The sequence below is a fragment of the Bison bison genome, unplaced genomic scaffold, assembly GCF_000754665.1.
Source record: "Bison bison bison isolate TAMUID 2011002044 unplaced genomic scaffold, Bison_UMD1.0 scf7180017864310, whole genome shotgun sequence".
Taxonomy (NCBI): domain Eukaryota; kingdom Metazoa; phylum Chordata; class Mammalia; order Artiodactyla; family Bovidae; genus Bison; species Bison bison.
The window spans coordinates 144,981-169,147 of NW_011494882.1; positions in this window are offsets into that span (position 1 = coordinate 144,981).

The window sequence follows — 24,167 nt, forward strand, 5'->3', positions numbered from 1 at the left end:
GTGATGGACAGGGAGGCCTGGTGTGCTGTGATTCATGGGGTCGCAAAGAGTCGGACACGACTGAGTGACTGAACTGAACTGAATTGATAATTGGCTTACATGATTATGGAGCTTCATGATCTGCAATCTTTGAGCTGGAGTGAAAGTTAGTGTGTAACTCAGTCTGAGTCCATAGGCTCAAGAACAAAGGTGCCAATATCTGAAGGCAGGGGAAGATGGATGTCTCAGCTCAAACAAAGGACAAATTTGCCCTTCTGTCACCTTTTTGTTTTATTCAGACCCTCAATAGATTGGATGATGCTCATCCACTTTGGTGAGGGTGATCTTGTTTAGTTTACCAATTAAAATACTGATCTCTTCCAGAAGCACCTTCACAGACACATTCAAAAATGTTTTGGCAACTCTCGGTTGCCTGTAGTCCAGTCACACTGACACATAAAATTACATCTCAAGTAGTTAATTCAAAACATGTACTTTTAATCTTGATCAGCCTGAATTGAACTCATGCCCTGGTACTGGGATGCTGGCCTATTGTATATATCTCAATAAATCAATTTTAAACAGTAATGATGGTAACTTCTATAGAAGGAGAATGATAAGGTGCTTGAACTGGAAGAGAAAATAAACATACCATAAAAGTCATCTCAACAATAAATAACAAGCAATTTTCATCTTACTGGGAATTCTAAATAACTGATGCTGGTGGTCCAGAGGCACTGTGTGGAAATTTGGGGTCAATATTAAAACTTATCAATGCAAAATATCATCATTAATTAATAATGTCTATCCTGGACACAGGATAGGGAGGTGTGTATTCTATGGATTTACCCCCAGTCTCTTATAAGTGTCTTTCTGTTTTGAAACTTCTCACACTCATTTTAGAAAACAAAATACTGAAACCTAGAGAGATAATATGTCTGATAAGAAGAAATGTGGGACTAGCTATTTGTCTTTCTATTATTATCATAGTTCATTCTATTTTTGTTGCTATTACTTGGATTTTTAAAGTAATGACATGAATTTTTTATTATATGTATTATTCTAGATTCAGTCTAATCGCTTAATTTCTATTTCAGTATTACCAATTTAAATTGAGCAAGCATATCTTATTTATTACTATGCTAATGTGAAAAAGAAATATAACTACCAGTGGTTGGATGTTTAAGTTAAAACTTTTATATTTACTAATAATGTCAATAAGTCCCCGTGATTATAAAAAATGCTTAAAAATAAAATGGAAAGAGATGACATAATCAAGAGACCAAAGTTTGTTTCATTTTTAAAAATCTTTGATATACACGACAGTTCAGTTCAGTTCAGTCGCTCAGTCATGTCCGACTCTTTGCGACCCCATATATTGCAGCACGCCAGGCCTCCCTGTCCAGCACCAACCCCTGGAGTTCACTCAAACTCACGTCCATCAAGTCGGTGATCCAATAAGGCCCCGTGATTATAAAAAATCGCTTAAAAATCAAATGGAAAGAGATAAGACATAATCAAGAGACTAAAGCTTGTTTCATTTTTAAAAATCTTTGATATGCACGACAAGCTAACAAGAAACAATTTCATTTTGACAAAATCACATTGTTTCAACCTACATTTGATTTGAATAGCTCCTTTAAGTTAACTACCATATTAACAAATTTAAATTCATGAGACTATTCCACAGATATAGCATAACTAAAACACACTTGTTATTTCACTTTTCCCTTGGATCAGTCTATGGGTGCCTTCTGTTTTTGCTTTATTGGCAAGTACATGATTTCTTGATATCCAGTAGGAGCTGTATCTCTTTATGGGGCAAATGCCTGATTATTAAAGCAGTGAGTGGCAGCTACTTTTTAGCATGCCCCTAATGGCAACCTCTGTTTCCTTTCTGTACTTAAACACATATGTTTTTTTGTGCTATCCCAAACTTTTCATTGATCTTCTACCATGTACATCCTAAAAGTATAAGGAAACCTCTCTTTTGCCAAACAGACTGTTAAAACACTGTCTTTAGGGGGAGGTTATAAAAAATACTATTTTTTTTTAATTTGGACTTTATACAATTTAGGTAATCCTTATTTTAAAATAATACAGTATACTTACTTTTGAAAATATGGAATTTTTTAAAAAAAGATTGCTATTACACTTTAAATTTCTCTAGAATTATTAATGAAACACATCATCACAATGAATGTACATAATATTATTCATAAGCTTATTATGAGAAGCATGATAAATCTATTAGTGTTGTGCTTATTGCTGTTCAGTCTTTGTCAAATATGACTCTTTGCAACCCCATGGACTGCAACATGCCAGGCTCCTCTATCTTCCACTATCCCTAAAGGTAGTTCAATTTCATGTCCATTGAGATGCTGTCTACCCATCTCATTCTCTGCCACAGGTGTCTCCTTTTTCCCCCAATCTTTTCTAGCATCAATGTATTTTCCAATGAGTCAGCACTTCATATCAAGTGACCAAAGTATTGGACCATCAGAACAGTCCTTCTAATAAATATTCAGGATTGATATCCTATAGGATTAACTGGTTTGATCTCCTTGCAGTCCAAAGGACTCTCAAGAGTCCTCCGGCAACACAGTTCAAAAGCATCAGTCCTTTGATACTCAGCCTTCTTTATGGTCCAACCCTCACATCCATTGGAGAAGGAAATGGCAACCCACTCCAGTATTCTTGCCTGGAGAATCCAATGGATAGAGGAGCCTGGTAGGCTACAGTCCATGGGGTCTCAAAGAGTTGGACACAACTGATTGAACACCTAATCATTCACATCCATACATGAGTATGGGAAAAACCATAGCTTTGACTTGTGTGGACTTTGTCAGCAAAGTGATGTCTCTGGATTTCAATATGTCTCTAACTTTGTCAGCACTTTCCTTCCAAGGAGCAAGTGTGTATTAATTTCATTGCTGCAGTCACCATCTGCAGCAATTTTGGAGCCCAGGAAAATAAAATCTATCAATGTTTCCACTTTTCCTCCTTCTATTTGCCATGAGAATTCCACAGACAGAGGAGCCTGGTGGGCTACAGTTAATGGGGTCCCAAAGATTTGGACACAACTCAGTGACTAACACTTACACTTGCCAGCAAACAGTATATCACTTTTCCTTTATAGGAAAATGCCTCTTTTGCTTTCATTTTGAAAGGATGTGTTTGCAGGATATAGAATTTTTCAATGACAGGCTTTTGTTCCCTTTCAGCACATTAATGTTGTCATTCTACTGTTTTCTCTTATGCGCGTTCTAAATTCTGCCATTATCATTATGTCTTCTATGTGATTTCTTTTTTACTCTGATTGTTTTGTTAGGTAGTTAGAATAGGAGAAAGGAGTCCAGAATGGCAGTGGCTAAAAGACAAAGAAGGGAAAAGCCCACAAAAATAGAGCAAAGGACAGTCCAAGGACTGGAGTGAGGACCTCAGGTAAAACAAACAGCACTCTTGGCTAGCCCTATTTATATAGAGCAGGACCGGGGGAGGAGAAAAAACATATGAAAAGAGGAGCCAAAATTGGGCCGGGGGCTTCTCTTCTCTTCTTGTTTTTTGGCTCGGCCCACCCTCACACCTGGAGGATGTATTCTTGTTTGGTTTCTAAATAAAACTGAGCTGTAACACGAAGCTGTAAACACTGGTCTGTCTGAGAAAATCACATAGGGCTTTAACACTGGTCCATCTGTCACTTTAAATTTTTGTTGGGACAAGACAGAACCAAGGAAAGTACACACTCCCTCCACAGTTTTAAAGATTTTTACCTTTCAACCTTCAGTTTTCTCTTACTTGGAGAAGCCAATGGCACCCCACTCCAGTACTCTTGCCTGGAAAACCCCATGGACAAAGGAGCCTGGTAGGCTGTAGTCCATGGGATTGCTAAGAGTCGGACACGACTGAACGACTTCACTTTCACTTTTCACTTTCATGCATTGGAGAAGGAAATGGCAACCCACTCCAGTGTTCTTGCCTGGAGAATCCCAGGGACAGGGGAGCCTGGTGGGCTGCCGTCTATGGGGTCGCACAGAGTCGGACACGACTGAAGCGACTTAGCAGCAGCAGTTTCTCTTACTTGCTTATGATGTAACCAGCTATGATTTTCTTTGTTTTTATTCTGTAATGGTGTCTTGAAAATCTTGGATCAGAGATTGTAGTCTACGTCAAACCTGGGTTTTTCACCCTGCAGACACGTACTTTACCCTTCTGAGCCACCAGAGAAATCCAGTTTACGTATAGCTGACCTTTTCTTCAGCTTTGAGAGGCTGCTGGTCTTTTACATATGGAAGACAAAGTAATTCTCAACTCCACACGTACCATTCACACCCTGTCCTGTCACGTAACCACCATTAATTACCTGGTGAATGTATTTTCTAACCTTTATTTATGCTCATAACCACATATATGTTGGTTTTAAAAATTAATATTACACTTATTCCTTTGTACTTAGTGTGACAATTTAATGAAATATTATAACTATTATTCCAAGTGAAATAGTGGCATGCTAGTTCAATATTCAGAGAAGACAATGGCACCCCATTCTAGTACTCTTGCCTGGAAAATCCCATGGATGGAAGAGCCTGGTAGGCTGCAGTCCATGGGGTCACTAAGATTTGGACATGACTGAGTGACTTCACTTTCACTTTTCACTTTCATGCCTTGGAGAAGGAAATGGAAACCCACTCCAGTATTCTTGCCTGGAGAATCCCAGGGATGGGGGAACCTGATGGGCTTCTGTCTATGGGGTTGCATAGAGTCGGACACAACTGAAGTGACTTACCAGCAGTTCCATATTAGAGTATTAGCATAATTAATTCAACCATTCCCTTAGAATATTCAAGTGGTTTGAAGCTTGTAACCACTTTTTAAATTATAAGTAAAGATATGTTTTTAGAAAGATATATTTTGGAAAGATCACTCCACTCCAGAAGACAAGAAATCTCTAAACTTAAAGGAAAAATCAGCTACATAGAAATTATTTACATAGTGGACTTAAAGATTTTAATAAATCATTTGGAAGGAAATAACATGTAGACTAAGGCTAGCTGGGACAAAAAGGCAGAGAAACATTTTAGGAAAGTACATCTGTATGGGGAGAGTGCAAACAATTCATTGATAAAATTTGAAATGGGAGACAATAAATGACAAAAGATGACACCTAACTAATATTCACGGACAAGATAGTAAAAGTTCATTGAATGAGTTTGTCTATGGACTCCTCTTTTTTTTTTTTTTTCTGCTGAGTTTTCCTGTTTCAATTAAGGGTCTTCCCTGGTAATTCAGATGGAAAAGAATCAGCCTGCATTGCCAAAGACCTGGGTTCAGTCCCTGGGTTGGGAAGATCTCCTGGAGAAGCAAATGGCAACCACACTCCAGTATTCTTCCCTGAAGAATACCATGGACAGACCATGGGATCACCAAGAGTTGGATATGACTGAGCAACTGTTTCAAATATATCAAAATAATAGTGTTATTTATTTAAATACATGTGTTTTCTTTCTGTATCTTAGTCTGTGAAGAAGGAGCATAATTCAATTCAATTTTACTTTTTTTTATGATTCCTAAGGATATTCTCATTTTATAAAGAAGAAAATGAATGTGAGTTAAATAATAATTGTTTAATATGAAATGCAACTATCAGTTATATAAATTCATTAATTAAATTAAATATTTGCCAACAGTTCTATGCACTTCCATTATTTTCAAGACTTTCCATTAAAACAGACTCATTAAATTTTGTATGTTAATCAGAATGTTTACAATTTAATTTTGCCTAACATCGCCTTGCATTTAGGTTTTGAAATCTTTTTCCATTATAGTTTTGAAGCAATTAGCTCACAAGAAAAAAAGTAATTTGCAGGTTTGTATAATTGCACAGATGTTAGTTTGCTATACTAGAAAGAAAAAAAAAATAGCAGGATCCTAAGATTCTCTTTCAAAGAGAAAATAAAAAGACAAAAACATGCACACATTAAGTTGTTCTTAATAATTCCTATAAATCTATTTAAAAATGGCATACTGTGTACTGAGCTTAATAAAAATGTGGTATAGAAAATTGTCTCTGTGCTCCTGAGATTAGTCTAAGCAACTTAGAAAACTAATTAGTATATGGGAAAAATGTAATTAAGAATAACTAAGAAACCATTGTGGATGATTTATCTTTTTTATCACTTACTGCTTTATAAAATTAAAGACAGAAAATCAAAGATGAAAAAATTATTTTCCATTAAGCTGTACCAAAGCTTAAGAACTTAAATTTGAGACAGCTCTATCAGTTGACTCTTCTTTGTTGAGAGGGTTTTAAATAAGTTCAGTTGTGAGTATCATAAAGGTGGGCATAAACCTCAAATTTTATGCAAGTAGTTAATTACTCCTAACTTAACTGTCCCTCAAATTTGTTCTGAAATATCCTAATGCAAAGAATATTATACATTACATATGTACATTTGTATTACAGAAAGTTTTCATTAATATTTAATTTAGTCTTCATTAAAATAGTTGTATGTATAAAATTAGTTTTAATGTGTATGCTATTTTATTATATATATTTATATATATATAAATATATATACTCTTCCAAGTACTGATCTACTGACTTAGTCTGTACACATAAAAATATCAATTCCATTGACACAGTTACATTTGACTAATTAGTATCATTATTACTTTAAATAATAAATAGTTTTTAAATATAGTAGATGAACTGCATGACCTTATACTAAGTAATAAGTGTTAGTCACTCAGTCGTCCCCGACTCTTTGTAACCCAATAGACTGCAGCCCACCAGGCTCCTCTGTCCATGAAATTTCCAGGCCAGGATGCTAGAGTGGGTTGCCATTTCCTTCTCCAGGGGATCTTCCCAACCCAGGGATCGAACCCTGGTCTCCTGCATTGCAGGCTGATTCTTTACCGACTGAGCTACAAGGGAAGTCCCATGACCTTACACTACCTAATCATTATTAAAACATCTTCGCACTTCTTTCCATCATTGAGTTCTTAAGGAACTTTCCTCTCAGTCTGCCCTTATCTCATGCTTTTAATAAAGCAGCTAATACATGACCTTATTCATCCTTGACTGTGAGGTACAATGGCAAACCAGAATTTCCACTGGGATGCTATGGCTGACATCTTCAAAAGTAATGTAGAATTATCGATGATGGAACTTTAGAAGTTTCAGAATTCAAGTTCACCCTGAATAAACTTTGATGCTTATCTGAAGCTTATTCAAACCTTCTGAATCAGTAAAATCGAGCTGTAAATGTCATTAAGCAGACTTTCTTGTGAGATTTAGTATATTTAACTTCTGTTCCAAACTAGGAATACCAAAAAGACAATTTCTCTTGCAATGTCCTTGTGGCTCTTTTTCAAGTCTTAAATCAAAAGGTGAGAATGGAAATCAAAGGGAAAATAACACAGTCTAAATTTACTAAGATAGGTAGATTGACAGATATAGGCATATATAGATACATAGGTTTATGTAATATGGAAATTTTATAAAATGCAGATGGAAAAATTAGAAATCACATGATATTTTTGCTGTATCTTTCAAAACTAAAGTGTTTCTGGATTCAGTTTTCTCATTCAATGAGTGTGTGGAATTAATAGAATATATGTCATTAATGGGTTTTCAGGACCAGAAAAAGAATCCATCTACGAAACTCTACCTCTATCCACTAAAAAGCCATACTGCCAATGTAGATATTAAGGAAACCTAGAAGGAACATTTTAGTACCTAAGCACCTTCAAATCTTACGTTGAGAAGCAATGACATAAAATCAGGACCAATGTCATATCTCTATAATTTTAGTTATATATCTACATACACAAATTTACATTTTTACTTATTTTTATTTCAAATACTGATAATGAAATGGAATGCTGGGCATGGTGACTAAAGCTCAGTAGTAACAGAAAGGAAAATAAATCAGCTTATAGACACACTTCCTACATTTGACTGTCAAGGTTGCTGCTTTTTTGCCATTTGATTTTGGTCAACCGAATTTAAGAAACTTCTTGTTACTAATCTGAAAATATGTGTAATGATAACACTTAATTCATTATTGGTGAATGTAAAAAATAAGTGCTAATCTCTTAGCACAGTGCCAAGCATAAAATTAGTATTAATGTCATTATTAGTATTACTTCTCTAAACTTTTTTCTCTATACACTATATGTCATGAACTATAGAGTAGATTTATAATGTTTTAGCTTCCTACATTCAAACTATTACATTTCCTTTGAAATTTCCTTTTCTGAATATCTTGTCAACTCCCTGCTGCTCTACTCTTCCACTTTTCTGTCATCCAGATGTCTTGCAATTATTCCCTATTCATTCATCAAGAACATAAACTTGCATTACATTTCACACATAAATTATTACATATACCTTGTGAAATACGTCAACAACAGGAACTTTCCCAATTTTGAAATCACGTCAAGAGACAACAGAGTTGAAGTAACTCACTGGTTCAAAATTGGGAAAGGAGTATGTCAAAGCTGTATATTGTCACCTTGCTTATTTAATGTAAATGCAGAGTACATCTTGCAAAATGCCTGGCTGGATGAAGCACAAGCTGGAATCAAGATTACTGGGAGAAGTATCAACAACCTCAGGTATCCAGATGACACCACTCTAATGGCAGAAAGCAATGAAGAACTAAAGAGCCTCTTGATGAAAGTGAAAGAAGAGAGTGAAACAGTTGGCTTAAAGCTCAACATTCCAAAAACTAAAACCATGGCCTCCAGTCCCATCACTTTATGGCAAGCAGAAGGGGGAAAGTGGCAGCAGTGACAGATTTTATTTTCTTGGGTTCCAAAACCACTGCTGATGGTGATTGCAACCATGAAATTAAAAGATGTTTGCTCCTTGCAAGGAAAGCTATAACAAATCTAGACATCACATTAAAAAGCAGAGACATCACTTTGTGGACAAAGTTACATATAGCCAAAGCTATGGTTTTTCCAGTAGTCATTTACAGATATTAGAGTTGGACCATAAAAAGGGTTGAGTGACAAAAAAAAATTGATGTTTTCAAATTGTGGTGCTGAAGACTCTTAAGAGTCCCTTGGACAGCAAGGAGATCAAACCAGTTAATCCTAAAGGAAATCAACCCTGAATAATTTTTGCAAAGACTGATGCTGAGGCTGAAGCTCAAATTCTTTGGCCACCTGATGTGAAGAGTTGACTCATTGGAAAAAACCTTGATGGGGGGAAAGACTGAAGGCAAAAGGAGAAAAGGGTGCAGAAGATGAGATGGTGAGATAGCATCACCAACTCAACAGACATGAATTTGAGCAAACTCCAGGAAATACTGAAGGATAGAGGAGCCTGGCATTCTGCAGTCCATGGAGTAGCAAATTGAACTGAAGTGAAAGTTACCCAGTCAAGTCCAACTCTTTGTTACCCCATGGACTATACAGTCCATGGAATTCTCCAGACCAGAATACTGGAGTGGGTAGCTGTTTCCTTCTCCAGGGGATATTCCCAACCTAGGGATCGAACCCAGGTCTCCTGCATTGCAGGTGGATACTTTACCAGCTAGCTGAGACACAAGGGAAGCCCAAGAATACTGGAGTGGGTAGCCTATCCCTTCTCCAGGGGATCTTCCCAACCCAGGAATTGAACCAGGGTCTCCTGCTTTGCAGGCAGATTCTTTACCAACTGAGCTATCAGGGAAGGCCAAAGCTATCAAGGGTCACAAAGAATCGGACACAGTTTAGCAACTGAATGAAAACAACTATATATATATGCTAAATACACACATAATAAATACTTCAAAGAGGTCATAAAATATACAGGAATCAAGTGAACATTATTAAGTAAATGAGACCCCAAAATCTATGGGTGTTGCTGTTTTTGAAAGTAGGGAGTATGTTAGAATAAATTAAAATTTAAAATATGTTAAAACTGTCTGTGACTTCAGTTATGACCAATCCAGAAGTATGCTTCCACATGATATATATGAATATGATTCAACATTTAAGTGGACCAAACACAGAAAGCTTCCAAATCATAAGTGCACCAAGGGAAAAAAATGCAAAGGTAGATCATTATTTTTTAAAATGTTTAATCTCATTTGACTTAACAATAAAATCAATTAAAGTTTGAAATACTAAATGTGTTTCATTAGTTCCTTTACAGAGTAGTAAAATATTCAGTGGAAAATATCTACAAGTCCAAACACAAAAGTGTAGTGAAGTTAGAGTACAATGTGAGGACATAATATTCCAAGTCAACTTCAGTTCTCAAAATTTAACTTGACCAAGAGAAAAAAATAATTAGAAATGTGTTCTATGTTAGTAAAACAGGAAATAAACATTAATGTTTATTAATACAACTTTAAAAAATTATAATTATATATAGTTTGGAATATTAAAGAGTCATGAAACATCTATAAACAGTTTCTTATAACTAGTAAATGAAACAGATTTCAAGACAAAATGTGTAAGACTAATGTTGACTTTGAATGAGAAAATGTTATCAAATTGTTGTTGGATACAGCCTAGAGGACTACTGACTGTTACTTTCAATGTTCTATTTTAGAAAGTTTTGCAACAGAATACATTACTCTTGTAATAATACTAAAGATATTTTCTTTAAAAATACACGCTTCCTTGCTGCACAGTCTTTTGGTTAAACAACCCAAACTAATAATAAGTTCCTATAAAATGTGCTAACTTTATAGGATGAACAATTCCTTTGTCAATTAAATATGAAAAGATAACCTGAGAATGGGTTAAGTTAGAGTAGCTTATTTCCCAGTATTGTGAAAATACTCACATTTGTGAAAACACTCACAAAGCCTCATTTGTTAAAAATAATCAGGAAATTCAGTATTATTTTCCAGGAGTTATATTGCTAAATCTAACTATTCTATTTGAAATTTTGTAAATAACCTCATGATGCCTGTGGTCAAAGTTCCATAACCTGTGAAGAATTGCATTATAGTAGATACATATGTGACCAGAAGAAGCCTACCTAAAAATCTTAGAAATGTATAACATGTGGCACAGAACTTTCTATATTACATTTGATGGAGAACAATTCTGTTGTGTCTTAGGGTACAATAACTTACCCTTGCAGTAATTACTGGGATGAGTCACAAAGAATTGGATTCAAAGGCCTCAAAAGACTAAGAGGGCTCTTTTTATTAAAGGATGTATTTTAGTACTATTTACTTCCTGCTGATCTTTTATAAATCTTGCTAGCCTCATAAATCTTCTTAGTCTCCTCTCAATCTCTTTTTTATATGTTAATACATTTTAAGAAGGGAAAGATGAGGCCAATTTTCTCCTGGTATTACTGCCTTAAGGAGCAGAAAGGGAAGACCCAAGCTTTAGGAAAATGAAAGCTCATATAATGAATTGGATTAATAAATTAACACCAAACTGTATACATATAAAATAGACCAACAGTTATTTCTGCATTCCTATACAAATTGATAAAGAGTCAATTTATTTATGATTTTACTATCATAAATGCTTTTCCTTACGTACTCATTTTTATAATAGTAAAATAGAGATAATATCCCAAATACTTTAAAATAATATTTAATAAGTGAATAAATAGAACTCAATGCACAACTCCAACTTTTTAGTCATTGCATAATATTTTTTTTGCTACTTTGATGTTATCTGAAGGTGAACTGAGAGGGAAAAGAGACAGAAGAATTAAGAATAGAATACTCAGGTCTCAGCAGTTCTATCTGAGAGCCTCAGCTCCTCTACACTGACTCATGCTGGGCTCTATCTGTGAGTTCTAAAATCCTAATAATGCCTGGTTACTATAAAAATTACTCCTTCAGATCTATCAGTTCTTACTTTCATTTAACCTCCTTTAAACTCAGTAAAGTGAAAGTGAAAATAGCTCAGTTGTGTCCAACTCTTTGAGACCCCATGGCCCTTCCCTTCTCTGAATCTCACTTTCACAGCCCCATTTACTAGCCTCAACTTATTCTGAATAAGCTGCCTTATTTTATCATCAATTCTCTCTCACTAATGTCAAATTACCTGTTTCCTGTTCATCCATACTACTGGGTGGCCACATTTCCTCAGAATCCAGTCAATGCCCATTCTTCTTCCATTAAAAAAAAGGGGGGGAGGGGGGCTTTAGGGCCCCATGCCTTTTTTAACAAATAACCCCAAACTTAGGACCTTAAAACAGCACATTTATCTTGAAACAATCACACTTTTTAGGGTCATCCAAAATCAGTTTCCCTGGGCTGAAATCAAAGTGACAGAAGTGCCAGGTTCCCTCTAGAGAGTCTCTGGGAAGATCAATTTCATGACTTTTCCAGCTTTTAGCTACATTTCTTAGATTCTTTGGCTCATGACTCTTTTCTTCATCATCAAAGACAGCAGCATAGTTTCTTGCTTCAGTTCCCACATTGTCTTCTGTTCTGTAGTCAAATCAAACTCTGAATTCCTCTTATAAAAACACTCGATTATATTTATAGCATATAAATATAATGCCATATTGAGGCAGTGGATAATCTCACTACCTCAATACCCTTAATTTAATCACATCTACAAAATTCCTTTTTCTACAAGTTTCTATGACTAGGTTTTAGATATTTGGGAGGCTATTAGACATCCTACCAAAAATTCAGGTGGTTTTCACTGTTGGAGAAAAATTATGATTGTGTTGGTGGATGCTATTACAAATCCTTGGGCTTCCATTTTATTCAAATCTTCAACCACTGTCATCATTCAACTTTATGGCAAATTGAGACATGGGGCTCACTGCACCAGTCCCAGCCTCAGTTGCAACAGATGAGTTACCATAGAGTTACTTGAGTAAAATCTCTGCAGCCAGTGCCCATGCTGCTGCTGCTGCTGCTGCTGCTAAGTCATTTCAGTCCTGTCCAACTCTGTGTGACCCCAGAGATGGCAGCCCACCAGGCTTCCCCATCCTCGGGATTCTCCAGGCAAGAACACTGGAGTGGGGTGCCATTGCCTTCTCCAATGTATGAAAGTGAAAAGTGAAAGTGAAGTCGCTCAGTTGTGTCTGACTCTTAGCAACCCCATGGACTTGCAGTCTACCACCAGTGCCCATATTCTGCTCTAAATCTTGGATTAGGATTATGTAAACAAACATACAAATGGAATTTTGGAGCAGTCTCAGTCTCTTATATTCCTTCTACCCTACTCTTCCATAAGATATCAATGTTCCATATTTAAGAAAAAATTAGACTATATGAAACATATTATGCTCTTTTATACTTTTCCAGTTGTGATCTCTTCTTTCAGAAACTCCTTTTTGCATCTCATTTAAATGATTCTACCCTACCAAGTCATAATACTGCTATTCCCAATATTTGATAGATATCTATTAAATACCTTACCCTGGAGAAGAAAATGACAACCCACTCCAGCGTTGTTGCCTAGAGAATCCCATGGACAGAGGAGCATGGGGTCTACAGTCCATGGGGTCCCAAAGAGCTGGACATGACTGAGTGACTAACACACATTAAACACTTTTAGGTTTATTAGGGCTTCCCTGGTAGCTCAGTCAGTAAAGGATCTGCCAGCAGTGCAGGAGACCCGGGATCAATACCTGGGTTGGTAAGATTGCCTGGAGAAGGAAATGGCTACCCACTCCAGGATTCTTGCCTGGAAAATGCTATGGACAGAGGAGCCTGGTGGGCTGCAGTCCACAGGGTCACAGACTCAGGCACGATTGAGCGACTAGCACTTTCACACTTTATTAAACACTTTGAAGTTAAAAATTAACATAGAATATTACTCAATAGACTATGACACCTCAACCTTTTTAAAAAATGATTATTAATATATTTTGGCTATGCTTGGTCTTCGTTGCTGTGTGCGGTCTTTTCCTAGTTGCAGCTAGTGGGGGCTACTTTTTGATACAGTGAGAGGACTTCTCATTGCAATGGCTTTTCTTGTGGAGCACAGGCTCTAGGCGCATGGGCTCAGTAGTTGCGGCATACAGGCTTTAGTTGGTCCTTGGCATGTGCGATCTTCCCAGGTGGGGACTGAGCCCAGGTCCCCTGCATTTGCAGGCAGATTCTTAACTAGTGGACCACCAGGGAAGTTCCCTTCAATCTCTTTTTAAACAGTAATATTTATGTAACCAAATTACAAGTTACATCCTCTACCATGCTCAAGCAGAGTACTCTAATCTATTTCTACTTGGGTCCCTTGTAGCTCAGCTGGTAAAGAATCCACTCGCAATGCAGGAGACCCCGGTTTGATTCTTGGGCAGAGAAGATCCCCTGAAGAAGGGATAGGCTACCCACCTCAATATTCTTGGGTTTCCCTGATGGCTCAGTGGTAAAGAATCCACCTGAAATGTGGGAGACCTGGGTCCCATCCCTGGGTTGGGAAGATCCCTTGGAGAAGGGAAAGGCTACCCACTCCAGTATTCTGGCCAGGAGAATTCTGGGTGGCAAAGAGTTGGACAGGACTGAGCAACTTTCACTTACTTTTGCATGAAACTTCATGCTACAGGTCATATATCTCAATAAGAAAAAGCTTCCATCATGTTTTTTAAAGAGGTAATATGTTTGATTAATTAAAAAGAGGAACAGCTATGTATAGTTTGGGAGTATGAATAAAATTGTGCTGTAGAAAAAGCAAATATTTGCTTTGCTAAAAAAATAAAAACAGCTAAAACCTACATCTAAGAATAATGGGAAATAATTTTAAGATGACTTCTGGGTAGAGAGCCTTCACATTAAGCTATTAAAAATTGAGGCAAAAGACAGTAAGATTCAACCTAGAATGAGGGGAAAATTTCATAGCATTTATATTGATCAGAGAGAAAAATTTATTGAAAAAATAGGTAAACATAGTATTTTATACACTGCATATAACAAATATTTTAAAACATTTTTAAAACTGTAACTGTTATGAGTTTTTTTAAAGCAAAGGCAGAAGAACAAAAGAACTTCTAAAATACAAACTGCTGATCAGGGATACAACAATGAGGAAGTGGACTTGAGGTATTTGGAGGCGGAAATAGTACTTGGCGACTAAACATATTTATAATACAACTAGACTAAAAGTTCTTGCATAAGATACATCATGAAAGCTTGATACAAATCTTCATGGCAAGGAACCCTACTTCAATATTTGACTTCAGGAAGAATGTAGGTAGATCTCAGGAAACTGTTTTTGGTTTGTTTTGGTTTTACCTGTCTTTCTGTTTTTAAACAAGTTCTTATGCATATTCTGATGCATAGCAAAGTTTGGAAGACTTTTAAAAGTTTAGCTTTGTAGAATTTAAAGGGATAAGAAGGGATTAGAGGGAAAGATATTTTATACAGTAATAAAAAATAGCACCAATTATCTGGGCACTTATTTTTTAATACCTGCTTCAAAATCTTTATGCAGAGTATCCCATTTGTTTATAACAATGCAATGTGGTATGTTCTATTATCAAACCCATTTTGTATTGATATTTAAGCACAGAGTCAAAGAGATAAAATAAACTGTCTTGGATGATAAAGCTGAATCAGTGCTCAAATCACTCAGAACACCAGAACCATCACTCAATAAATGGGGAATAATATTTTGCTGGTGCCTTCAAATAACCAGCCCCAGAAGATATTTTAGAAAGGAGTAATGCAAGAGAGATTTGTAGGAAGGTTACTTGTACGTTCTTTCTAAGAACATATATTTCTAGTATAATTACATGCATGATACAAATTTATAACCATTCAAAGTCTAAGTTTGCTGAAATACTGGAATAATGTAGTTATCTCTATTGAAATAAAGAAATATGTGTAAAAATGTACAGAAGTATTCACCCTCACCAATGCCATAATCCTATATTTACAGCCCACCACAATGCGTGAACTGTGAACTTTCAGATGTTCAAGCTGGTTTTAGAAAAGGCAGAGGAACCAGAGATCAAATTGCCAACATCCACTGGATCATCAAAAAAGCAAGACAATTCCAGAAAAACATTTATTTCTGCTTTGTTGACTATGCCAAAGCCTTTGACTGTGTGGATCACAATAAGCTATGGAAAATTCTGAAAGAGATGGGAGTACCAGACCACCTGACCTGCCTCTTGAGAAACTTGTATGCAGGTCAGGAAGCAACAGTTAGAACTGGACATGGAACAACGAACTGGTTCCAATAGGAAAAGGAGTACGTCAAGGCTGTATATTATCACCCTGCTTATTTAACCTACATGCAGAGTACATCATAAGAAACACTGGGCTGGAAGAAGCACAAGCTGAATCAAGATTGCCAGGAAAAATATCAATAATCTCAGATATGCAGATGACACCACCCTTATGGCAGAAAGTGAAGAGGAACTAAAAAGCATCTTGATGCAAGTGAAAGAGGAGAGTGAAAAAGTTGGCTTAAAGCTCAATATTTATAAAACTAAGATCATGGCATCTGGTCCCATCACTTCATGGGAAGTAGATGGGGAAACAGTGTCAGATCTTATTTTTGGGGGGGGCTCCAAAAGCACTGCAGATGGTGATTGTGGCCATGAAATTAAAAGACGCTTACTCCTTGGAAGGAAAGTTATGACCAACCTAGATAGCATATTAAAAAGCAGAGACATTACTTTGCCAACAAAGGTCCGTCTAGTCAAGGCTATGGCTTTTCCTGTGGTCCTGTATGGATGTGAGAGTTGGACTGTGAAGAAAGCTGAGCACCGAAGAATTGATGCTTTTGAACTGTGGTGTTGGAGAAGACTCTTGAGAGTCCCTTGGACTGCAAGGAGATCCAACCAGTCAGTTCTAAAGGAGATCAGTCCTGGGTGTTCTTTGGAAGGACTGATGCTGAAGCTGAAACTCCAATACTTTGGCTACCTCATGCAAAGACCTGACTCATTGGAAAAGACTCTGATGCTGGGAGGGATTGGGGGCAGGAGGAGAAGGGGATGACAGAGGATGAGATGGCTGGATGGCATCACCAACTTGATGGACATGAGTTAGTGTAAACTCCGGGACTTGATGATGGACAGGGAGGCCTGGCATGCTGCGATTCATGGGGTCGCGAAGAGTTGTACACGACTGAGCGACTGAACTGACCGAACTGAACCTAGGTAAAACCCAAAATGACATGAAAAAAATACCTAAGTATGACTTCACATTTAAAATGGATCTTATCAGTCTATCCATTTAATATTCCTGACCAAGAACTTCAGAACGAATACCCTGTAGTATTCATTTTTGACCCAGAGTTTAAACAACAGTTTTAACAGTTGTAGATTGGAGTAAAGAACATTAACTTTACAATTTCAGATTTTATAAATACAAGTATATTGTCTCTCCCTCCCTCTCTCTTTCCATCTCTCCCCTCAGAGTGCAATGAGAACTGAATCTAGAGATAGAAAATATGGTAAAAGTTTACAGGATCCAATGGGACCCCACACATGAAAGCATTCATTTTGCAATCCCTGCAGCTATTCACTGGCTCTCAAAGATGGTTTTGAAGCTTTAAGAGATTATAACTAAATAGGATTTTACCAAGAGAAATCTCAGCTCTTAGCTTCAAAAGTCATCACGAAAATATTCTCCTAGCTGCCAAATTCAATTGGCACTACTGAACAATGCTTTTACTTTCAAAATCTCACTGTTAAGAAAAACAGATGACACAAATGTTCCATATTAGGGTAAAGCAAAAGATTGCCTAAAACAGTCTTCCCAAACTGTATGTCAAGGAACATGGTTGCACAAGTTTTAATACTGCAAAATAATTTTTTAAATCAAATACATTTAGGAAATTCTAGGTTAAAAAAAAAGGTTAAATATATTGCTTTTCCATATTACTTAGTAGACCATATGAAAAGCCTTTGTTAATCTCTAAAGTAGTGGGAAGTAAAATATGCAATCTTTTCTAAACACAGTTTTACACAGATTTCTTTCTATTCTATAATATAGCTTACCATGTGAAACATTAAAAAAATAAAAACAACACAACCTACACTGGGGACTAACTATGTCTAAATCAGCCCTCAATAGAATAAAAAAATTATCCTTTGCATTCCCATTAAATAAAAAATATAGGAGAATAATATGAGCATATTAATATAAAACTATAATTTGAAAAGGATGTTGATTAACATATATGCTGTTATTTCATGTTAATTCAGTTTAATATAATAGTATTCATGTCATTAATATGTTTCATTTTGTTCAATAAATAGAGCAACTTCCTGTCTATCAGTTGTAAGTATACTCAGCTTTAGTTTTATTTAGAGTAAGTTTAATGCCTTATTCATTCTTTTGTTTTTTAATCAGCTATAGATTTATGCTGACTTCTATCTTATTTGGGCTTCCCAGGTGGTGCTAGTGGTTAAAAACCCTGCAAATGCAGGAGACATAAGAGATTCAGTTTCATCCTCGGGTCAGGAGGATCCCCTGCAGGAGGTCATGGCAATCCACTCTAGTATTCTTGCCTGGAGAATCTCATAGACAGAGGTGCCTGGCTGGCTATAGTCCATGGGGTTGCAAAGATTTGCACATGATTGAAGAGACTTGGCACACACACAGGCTATCTTTTTAGCTTATTTCCATTGTTAAATTCTATTTGAACTGCAAAATGCAATTCATGAGAAAATTATCTTTGAACTAAGTGAGTTATCCCTTATAGTCTCTTATTTTCTTTCCATCATAGCCAAATCAGCCTTCAGAAACTGAACATTTTAATTTAATGAGGAAATAATGAATGTCTCAGCTAGTAAAGAATCCTTCTGCAGTGTGGGAGACCTGGGTTCGATCCCTGGGTTGGGAAGATCCCCTGGAGAAGGGAAAGGTTACCCACTCTAGTATTCTGACCTGGAGAATTCCATGGACTGTATAAGCCATGAGGTTGCAAAGAGTCAGACGTGACTAAGTGACTTTCACTACTACTAATCATAAAAGAGTTGATAAGAGAAACGAGAGGAGGTAAAAATTGAACCATTCAATTTTTAATCTTAGCATTTACCCATTTATATAGGAAAGACCTGAAAGAAAATACATTTCCCATCAATACAGTGGGCTTCCCAGGTGGCACTGTTGGTAGAGAATCTGCCTGCCACTTCAGGAGACCGAAGAGATGCAAGTTTGATCCCTGGGTCAGGAAGATCCCCTAGAGGAGGAAATGGTACACTACTCAAGTATTCTTGCCAGGAGAATCACATGGACAGAGGAGCCTGGCGGGTTATAGTCCATGGGGTCACAAAGAGTTGGACATGACTGAATATCTGAGCACATCAATACAGTATTATCTGCCAGCAGATTGATTTGGTTAGCCTTGTCATAGAAAAATAATAACTAGGTTAACCAGGGAGAGCTTTAAAGGGACTAAACATGGAAGAAAAGTGGGAGAATGGAGTTAAGGAGGTACTAAGACACTTTTATTTTTCTGGCAACTTCCAGTCCAAAATTTACTATAATTCAGAATGTTCAAGAGGACCCTAGGAAACATCATGTTCTCCATGATAATCCCTCCCTGATACATCTTTGTGGGTATTTTCAGCTGAATAGAGAGTACTCCCTTTGGTTGCATTTATTTGCAAACATTTTCATTTATCCATAACACACAAGAAAGTGTTATCCATGTTACACAGCAAACAAGAATTCAATGATTATAATTAGCCATTTTAAATTAAGGTTTAACAACAAGGCTGACCAAACTTTCATTCAGATATTTTCTACAAAAATAATGACAGTGAATTTGTCTCAGTAAGTAGAGAAGCCTTTTATTAAGAATTCCTTCCATTATCTTAGAACTGCCTAAGAGTATATTCTCCCCACCAGCTCTCTCCTTTTGAAAGTTGAATTTGTATTGTCATATGTGTAGGTAATAAATATTTACTGATCACTTACTATAAGAAACATATGTGCTAGAAAGAATAGTTGTCAAGATAATAAAAATAAAGCACAACTCCTGATCTCAGAGAAACTTCAAACTAGTACAACACACACACACACACACACACACAGTTAGAATTCTAATAAGTGATAGATATCATTATTCACTATATTGGCCATTTCACAAGGAATGAATCATTTTGCTGTGGGATTAGTAGATGTTTTATTTTTTTTCAGAAGTCTTAAGAAAATAGTATGTTTTCAACTGACAAAATGGAAGCGGATTTAGAATGTACAAATGAAAAATAACTTTGTGTGGAAAATTATATTACAATCATGCTTCTACTACTTTTGACAGAGATTTCAGTTACCTGACTTTGTTTACTTATCTTTTAGTGGTGATTAAAATAGACTTTTAGTTTATGTTACTGTCTACATTGAAATCAGTATATAAGATATGCAAAAGATTGTAGAATAATTTAGGTACTCAGTAAATATCAAATGATGCTGAACTTTCATGAGAAAATGACTGTTAATTATTGGGTCTGACTATGTGCTAGACCCTGGATGTTTTACATTAATGATCTCAATCCTCATAAAAATTATGAGGAAATTAATTAAATTATACTTGTTCTGCTAAGGAAACACTTGTGAAGCATTAACCAACTTTCTCAAGTCACTCAAATCAGAATTAACAAATAGTTTCTCTTTGAATAAAGGAGAAATTTTTAAATAATTGCACTTTAAAAAGTAAAATTGGAGACATGCATGAATTTTAACATCTTACTTGATATAAGCTCATTTTTGAATAGAAATTCAGTTGATAGCATTGGGTACTTAATGGGAAAATATTAATAATTTGAAAAAGAATAGATACAGGTACATGTTTAACTGAATCACTTTGCTGTGCACTTGAAACTAACCCAACATTTTTAATAAACTATACTCCAAAATACAAATTTAAAACAAGAAATATAAGTAGCCAAAGCCAAATAGCTAAATGAAAAAATTACACTACCAATCAAAATTAATTTTATACTGTACTATTAAATAGAGGTACTGCATTTTATATTTTTCATGCCCTTCAAGTACGGAGTGTTTGCAAGTACGTTTTATAGCAAACTACACAACACTGGTAACTGCATAAATAAAAAAATCAAATGAATAGAACTTTCATAGAATTTAATTGCTAATTATTATCAGTTATCAATATTATGCTGTGTGCTCAGTCACGTCCGACTCTTTGCAACACCATGGACATAGCCCACAAGGTTCCTTTGTCCATTGAATTCTCCAGACAAGAATACTGGAGTGGATGGACATTTCCTTCTCCATATCATTATTATAATAACAGTAATTGTTATAATTGGGTTTCCCAGGTGGTGCTAGTGATAAAGAACATGTCTGCCTGCAGGAGACATAAGAGAAGTGGGTTTGATTCCTGGGTTGGGAAGATCCCCTGGAGGAGGGCAAAGCAATCCACTCCAGTATTCTTGCATGGAAAATCCCATGGACAGAGGAGCCTGGTGGGCTACAGTCCATGTGGTCACAAAGAGTCAGGCATGACTGAAGTGACTTGGCACACAGTGTTATAATAATTTTAATTATTTTCTAAATTACAACAAAAAGTTATAGTGTTTACTCAAAAACATTTTAAATATGTCATATATCCCAATCTGGATTTCACACAAAAAAGGTGTGTTGTTTGTAAACCCAAAACTTTTTATTGGAAAAAATGATACTAAAAAGTACTTTTGAGAATCAAAAAGAATGTGTGTGTGTGTGTGTGTGTGTGTGTATTAGAAAACGCCATCTTAACAGATAAGATAAAAATGTACCCTATCTTACAAATAATAGTAAGCTATGCCTTTCTCTGGGCTTCACTGGTGGCTCAGTGGTAAAGAATATACCTGTCAATGCAGGACTGCATGTTTCAATCCCTGGGTTGGGAAGATCCCCTGGAGAAGGAAATGGAAACCTACTCCAATATTCTTGCCTGGGAAATCCTATGGACAGAGGAGCCTGGTGGTCTTATAGCCCATGGGGTCTCAAAAGAGTTGGAGATGACTGAAGAACTAAATAATGCCTTTCGTATGGGAATGAAAGACTGAACAATTCCTCCCTACATAGTTTTCTTCAAGGACTTAAAAAAAGGGAATCTTTTTCCAAATTCTACATACAACTTCCATGTTATGCTGGACATCAATATGCAGATGACTAGAAGGAAGAAAAAAACAGAGTTGGAGTATAGAACAATGACTCCCACATTATTTGATACTTCTATCAAAATGTGAGGTTTGTGTTCTATTCCAGAAGCCTGGGTGGAATTCAATTAATCCAGTGTGGGGCAGTAATGCTATGTGACTGCTGAGGCTGGTTCAAAAGTAGATCCTACCTTTGCCTGGTGTTCTCAAGCAGTCAGTCCTAAAGGAAACCAATCTTGAATATTCACTTGAAGGGCTAATGCTAAAAATGAAGCTCCAATACTTTGGCCACCTAATGCAAAGAGCTTACTCACCAGAAAAGACCCTGATTCCTGGAAAGATTAAGGGCAGGCAGAGAAGCAGGCAACAAAAGATGAGATGATTGGGTGGTTTCATCAATTCAATAGACATGAGTTTAAGCAAACTCTGGGAGATAGTGAAGGACACAGAAGCTTAGCTTGCTGCACCTACTAGGGTCTTAAAGAGTCGGGCACAACTGAGTGACTGAACAACAACTCAAGATGTTTACTTTTGGAGAAGGCAGATGCCATTTAGAAATTACAGCTACCCTCAGTCCACCTTACTTGAATGCCCCATGTAGATGCTCCAGTCACAATTCTTGGCAGAACTTCTAGCTGGCAGACAGCATCAGCACAAAGCCACATGAATTACTTGAGATCTCCAGTCAGAGGAGCTTTAGGTGACTCCAATTCAGGTGACTCAATTCATAAAAGAGTCTACCCTAGAATAGCCAAACCAATCCTTTCTGAAAGTTCTGGCTGCCCCCACTCCGCAATTTGGGGAAAAAAAAGAGGTTATTTTAACCTGCTAAGTTTTGCAGCAATAGTGTCTATCAGAAAAATACAAAAGTTTTGTATGGCCTATATGTAAAAAAGGCACATTTGACTTCTGTCAACATATTGTGTTAGTCTACTGGGACCAGAATAATACAGACTGGGTGGCTTATATACAACAAACATTTATTTCTCATAATTCTGGGAGAATTGAAAAGTCTAAGATCAGGACACCTGCAGATTCAGTGTCTAGTGAGTGCCCACTTTCTGACTCATAGGCACCTGTCTTTTCTCTGTGTTCTTACATGGTGGAAGGCTTCCCTGGTGGCTCAGATGGTAAACAATCTACCCGCAATGTAGGAGATCCAGGTACAAACTCAGTTGGGAAGACCCCCTTGGAGAAGGGAATGGCTACCCAGTCCCGTATTCTTGCCTGGATAAGTCCATGGACAGAGGAGTCTGGTGGGTTAGTCAGTCCACAGGGTTGCAAAGAGTCAGGCACAATTGAGCGACTAACACTACATGGTGGAAGAGGGGAGGAAAATCTCTAGAGTCTCTTGTATAAGAGTGCTAATCTGACTCATGAGGGCTCCATACTCATGATCTAGTTACCCCTCAAAAGCCCCACTGACAAATATCATCGCACTGGGGATTAGGTTTTATTTATTTTATTTTTATTTATTTTTAATTTATTCATTTTAATTGGAGGTTAATTACTTTACAATATCATAGTGGTTTTTGCCATACACTGACATGATTCAGCGATGGATGTATTTTTAATATATGGATTTTGGAGGATACATTCATTCTACAGCACATACTAATAGTATCATTGGCTAGAACTCAGAAACATAGCCACACATAGCTTAAAGGGAAGATTTGGAAATGGAATCTATGTACTCAAGAATAGTTAAGAGGAATGTGAATTTGGTAAGCATCTCCTATTGGACACATGATATAATATTTGTGTTGGGGATGAAAAAAAAGAAATAAATAAGAGCATTTAAAATCTTTTATGGTCAATAAATGTCCACCATTTATTGGTTTTAATCCTTAATGTTTTGAGGAAGGGAAGAGGTCATAAAAATTCTAGTAAAAATTTATGAAGTATTTTCCATAGCAAATCTTTATAACCACCTCAAATATCTATTTGTGGTCTATTTGAATATCCTAGAATTTAACTTTTGGTAGAAATTCTAAACTGCCACAACTAATTTACTAATTTTATTTCCTGACTCTTTCAGTTCAGTTCAGTTTAGTCGCTCAGTCATGTTCAACTCTTTGCAACCCCATGAATTGCAGCATGCCAGGCCTCCCTGTCCATCACCAACTCCCGGAGTTCACTCAAACTCATGTCCATTGAGTCGGTGATGCCATCCAGCCATCTCATCCTCTGTCAT